Genomic DNA, 5,961 nt, shown 5'->3' with positions numbered 1-5,961 from the left:
TTCAGTGGGTCATTACCTATTATAAATTCATAAAAATCTGTAAATACAATTATATTGAAGAGGGATGCTTAAAGATTGCATAGAGTATTTTATGGCATTTTCTGCAGTTTTATGTGTATTGACACACCTTTAGGTCTGCAAGACATGTTATTTGTGTTACATGGCTATAACGCTACAATGTGATTGTGGCACGTGAGAACGAAATTATACACACACATGGCCAAAAACCTCTACAGCATTATTTCAGTCCTTAACCCAGGTACTTAACCCAGTCCAGAGACTGCTGTGGAATTGTCAATATGTTGAGAAGATCTTAATGCATGAGTCAGCATCCTCTGCTGGTCATGCTTTCAAGAGATCTTGATGATGCATATTCTATATGGCAACTATTGCCGATTGTACTTGATGTAGGTTAAAAAAAATAAAAGCAAATTACTATTTTTGCCTTATATTAAGAGACTAAAGTCAATTTCAGGTGACTATCATTAAACCTATATTTGCTTTTTTTGAAAATGGAATATTTTATTCATACTTTGTTCAGTAATTTAGATTCAAAACACAATTTGGCTTTTGGCATTTTTTCACAAGCCTGATAAAATTTTATTTAAAATTAATCATCATGTATCACTTGTCATTCATAAGGTTGCTTTCTTCATCCTTACTGGTTTGCTTTTCTAAAAGACCTTAACCTAATGATGGTTGAATACTAAACCCAATAAAAATATCTTTGGTTAAGGTAACTTGTCATTATTAACCTCCTAGAAGTTGGCATGTAAGTACTTCAGGTAATGTTTCCTCAATTGTTGTGCTCCACAACCCCTCCTGGATGAACCACACTTCTCTCATGTTTTGCCTATCCCCATCCCCAGCTGTGTTCAGATCTTATGGACATGATTCAGAATTGTTTTCATGCCCCTCCCTCCCTACATACACTCATTGTGTAATGCTGATTTCAGATAAATCCTCCATGTTTTATATTCAAAACAAGAAAGGGTTGAGTGGTTGTTCTTTAATGCAGTGAGCTGTAGTGTGGCTTGATTTAAAATTTTCGAAAGTATATAATTGAATAACCTTAGTATCCTTGTTTTTGTCATTACCTACTGTGTGGATATCCATTGCTCAAAATCATCAGTAGTTGCACAAATGCTAACATCTAGTTTGAGAAACATGAATCAGTTGTCTGTTATTGAAATATAAATGCAATAGGTGCTCAAGAATTTCAGTGTGGTGTTAAGAAAACAGGTTTTTGAGACTTCTAACTGCTGTTTAAGAGTCAGATTGCTAGAAGTAAGATGTAGCCATTCTGGTACATATATGGGTTTGAAACAGGTATATTTCCCTTTGTTTCCCTCAAAACTAGTTTGACAAATCATGGCAGATTCTTAAGTATCTAATTTCTACCTTTAAGTGGACTGTGGTGTTTCATTATCTTCTGGAATGTTATCTTCTGGAATGCAAACCTACTGCAAACAAGTTTTTCCAAGCAGCCCTGCATTTTCGTAATTGTAGCTGGTGTGGAATTTGGAATGGTTGAGTTTCAGTGTGCAGTAGTTGAGAAGGTCCAGAAAGATTTAACAGAAGGGCTTTTCTGAAGTTGTCACCTCTCTTGGAATCCATCTATGCCTCAGATTGTTAGAAGTTCTTGTAGTATTTTGGCTTCTGGTGCATGTTAGGGCAACAATATATTCTGCTGTGTACTATATCTGTACCTTACGTCTGTTGGGAGGCCTGGGCTTGTCTAAACATTGAAAAATACCAGCCTCTTCCAAAACATTTCTGTATTATCCAACACTTTCTGAAAATGCATTCATGGCACAGATATCTAAGAAAACGTGAATGAATAAGAAGATGAGGAGGTAGGAGCAAAGTGCTGAGCAGCATGAAGACAGAGCAAATTTAGACAAAGAATAATGCTTCAGATCAGTGTCAATTTTTTGGTGGTTGGTAAATTATTCAAAAGCTGGTTCTTCGGAGTTTGAACCAACTGGTCATCATTGCCAAATTCAGTCCTAAAGTAATCGTCCACGTCTGGTTTTGAAATGGGCTAATCACAACTACTGGTTGAGTGTGAGCTAGTCATGGGCAACGTGCTAGCAGGCTTTGTACCGTGTTCAGGTAAAAGACAGTGAGGGGGAAAGGCTGTGGCCACTCCTGCTGTCTCCTGTTTTCTTCTTCCTTTCTCCCATTTTGCAGCTTTGCCCAGGGTAGCTGTGAACCAGGCTTCCCCGTGTTTCATCCCGCTGTCTCGCATGAAAGCAAAGAGCAGTGATTACCCTAACTAGCTCTTGCAAATAGCACCGTGTTTTTGTGTTTGAAAAAGCAGCTGCCCAGAACGTGTGACGCAGATGTAGCGACTAGCACGGAGAGGAGGCACGTAGGCAGCATCGTGGGAGCTGTAGGTGCATTTCCATGTTTCTGTGATGCCACTTACTGTCCCTTTGGGACTTGGGAAGAGCGATGGTTTCGCACAGATGTCCGTTAATATTTGTGGATGGAGGAGAAAGCCTAGCCTATGTGGGATTAGAGGCAGATGAGCTGTCTGGTTGTTGGACATCGAGGTAGAAGGGAGGCCCTGGAGTTTCTCTGTTTGCTTGAAAAATGCTTTAAGTGGGTACTTTAGTCTTGTCGTAGGTGGTTCCCACATTTCCTTCAGGAAAAGTGAGTGTTGGAGAGAAGCGAGGAGAAGGCAGAATAGGATGAAATTCAGGCAGGTATCTGAGGCTCAGAATTATGATCATCTGAATAACATGTTAGAAGGGACAGGAGACACAAATCGGGTTCTCTCTGTCAGAACTGATGTGATACAAAGCAAATGTGGATGAGAAACACCATATTACTAACATTAAAGGGCAAAAATGGCAACCCCTAAATTAAGAAAAATGGGCTGGACAACATCTGTACTTCAGGTAAGGCCGGGGAGGAGTGAGGATGGGAGGACTTTGAAAAGGAGTGGTGGGGATTTAGAGGATGTGGCTTTGGTCAGTAGTTTGAAATTGTGGCCAAGTACTTCTGCAGAGCTTTGTGGGGTTGCTGGGGAGGGGTTGCTGTAACCAATCCTGGCTACACCAAAAGTGCACAATAAATAAAAATGGGTTGCTCAGTGAATTGTTATTACTCATTAAATTGTTGTTAGCTGATAGAGATCTTGACTTTTACAGGTAAGGAGTAAGTTGTGTGTAATCCTACAATAAAAGTCTGGTAAATTCTACAAGCTGGTAGAAATTCTGTATTTGATAAATATTGTCCTGAGCTTTTTTTATAATTTGTAATTGAATATTGCAGTGATGTTGGGTTTAGTTTTTCTGCTGCAGCTACCTCAACTGTCATATTGTATGAGCTAGAGCTTTGATAAGCGTAGCTGGTGTGGGACGCATGCAACCATGACTTTATGGAGTTGTACCCGGTCCTCTTTCTGTGCCTTACCAGTTTGGGCAACAGCTTCATTCCTGGGGACAGCTCTATGCTCTTCATAACTTTTCTTAATGTTTCTCAAGTGATCTGTTCATCCAAGTTAGTACTTTCTGAAATCTCTGCTTGTCCCCTTGGGTTAATTATTAGTCATCGTTAGAGAATGATGCGTATTCTCAAGTTGAGCAATTTCATCTCTGCTTTTACATCCTTTTCCTCCTTTCAGTTACTGCTCCTCCAAAAGTAGCTTTTGTTTTTATTTCCAACCCTTGTTCTTGGAGCACATCACAACTGAGTATTTTCCCACAGGACAGATTACTTGTGCAGAAGCGTTCTAGTCTTCACCCCAGTAGTTTCGTAAAATTCACCTCCAATTTCACCTTTATTCTCAGTGTCTGGCTGTTTCTCCTTATACCGGATGGTTAACAGCAATCTGCTCGTTTATGTAGCTACATAAAGCTGACTCCTGAAATGCTTCTCCAATTACCTTGTACATTGTCTTCGGGTACGTGTGTGTACGCGAGTGCACGACACTTCAGTTTTCAGGCACTTACAGCATAAATCTGCGGGGTCTACAGGAAAACTTAATTTATCAGTTGATTATCGCATAGCTGCCACCACGGGTTTTCTTTCCTTTTATCTGAAACATCTGGAGCTCGCTGTTGGTGAGATGGGAGTAGTTAACTGCTTGTAAATCAAACGTGCCAGAAGATTGCAAATGCCACCTGTCGTGTTTGGATGACAGCACATTCCTGCAGCCTTACGGGATTCCTGCGCTTCCCATGAAAACGCAGCTTAAGCTCCCTTCCCTCGGAGGTATTTTAGCATCACCTGCTGGCCACCGCACGTATAAACTCTCCGAGCGTAGGAGCAGAGTTAAGGGGATGGTAAGATGATTTTTTCCACAGCACACTATTGGAGGGGCGGGGAGGGCTTGTCCTTGCTGCAATATATTTAATTATGCATGCTAATTCCAAGTTTCTGGATGATCGAGGATAAAGAAAAATAATCTTAATCATTCAAATAAGTTATCTGTGAAGATGTCTCACGTACCTACTGTGGGCATATTTCTGGAAAGAATCCCTCAGAATGAATTGTTTCAGACACACAGCCTTTCTTTGTGAGGATTAGGCCTCCCACCCAGATACCTTTGATACCTTCAAGCAGTTGTTTCTAAGCCCACTAAAAAGGGGATGCCTCGGAGGGGGCCTTGCACAGGTGTCCTGACAGGCTTACCTGCTGTGAGGCCGGTTGGTTGCTGTTTCCTGGCTTCATGCTTTCAATAGTGTCAAGTCATCACTTTTGAACAGTTCAGCACAAGTATAGTTGTGCTACTGCTGGCCAAAGGTTTACTCTGTCTTGCTTTCTTTTTTTTCCGCTTTCTCTGATCATATAGGATCAGATGAGGATGATTTAATTTTCTCTTAACTTTGGAAAAATAATTGCTAGAGGAAACATTTTCTCTATTTTTCCCATCTTTCAATGACTATCTTTTGATTCGTTCGAAATTAACTATGGAACTGAGGTACTTGCAACCACAGAGCAACCTGGCTCAGCAAGACCGGAGGGAAGAAGCGGACGCGGTGACCTCCCAAGGCACTTGCACTGCCCAGCCTCTGCCTACCCCTGCTGTAGCCGAAGCGGCAGAGCGAGAGGGAAGCTCGCCCATCACTGGCGTGCTATGAGGTGGGACACCCTCCGCTCCTGCCTGTTGTGCCCAAAAGGTCAGACCTCTTTTCTACATTTTTTCCATTTTTTTTTTCTGCAGGATCTCACAAGGAGTCCTGAAGGCTCCTCCCCTGGAAGCCGCTTGTCTCTGCTCGCTGCAGCAAGGCTAGCGAGACAGCAGAGAAGAAATGGATGCTTTCTGTCACCCTTTTCCTGCTGTCCCCAGGCTGCAGTGACAGCAGCGGGGCTAAATTACACAGTCACGCGTGCTCTCCTGCTGCATGATGTCAGATCAGCGCAGTGCCGAGGCAGGTGGAGCGCAAGGCAAAGGGAAGCAGCAGGGGGCCTTAAATTGACTGCTTATCCCGGGAGGCTGGGTGATGGCAGTAGCTCTGGACAAAAACTGCAGAGAGGAAGAAAGGTGTTTCCTTCCCTTCAAGAGGGGCAATGTCCAAACCCGGGGGGCAAAGCCCAAACAAAGAATTGCTCGATGTTACCAGGACAATGCTGCTTTATCAAAACCAAGTGTTTTTCTGTCGGACTGCTACCAGTTTCAAGCAGGGATATTTTTTGGTGGTGGAGCCTTCTTACATCCAGAACTGAATTTCTGAAGAGAGCAAGATGAACAGACAAATTTAGGGAGATTAGGAAAGTGAGCCTAAATCCCCAGAGAATTCCTTGACCACTGGATTATTTTGGGGTTAATGGGTCTCTCTTTCTGTCTCTGAAACAGCTTTGTAGACTGAGGTTTTTGAAGACAATTCCCATACAGAATAGGGTAGAACTTGAATCTCAGAGTTTTGTTGGACAGGAAGCCATTTCCAGGGCAATTTCATCACTGCTACTTACGTGTTTTTTTTGCTTGTTTGTTTTTTAACCAGCACT

This window comes from Anser anser (assembly GCF_964211835.1).
Source record: "Anser anser genome assembly, chromosome: 1".
NCBI lineage: Eukaryota > Metazoa > Chordata > Aves > Anseriformes > Anatidae > Anser > Anser anser.
This window is presented reverse-complemented; position numbering follows the sequence as displayed.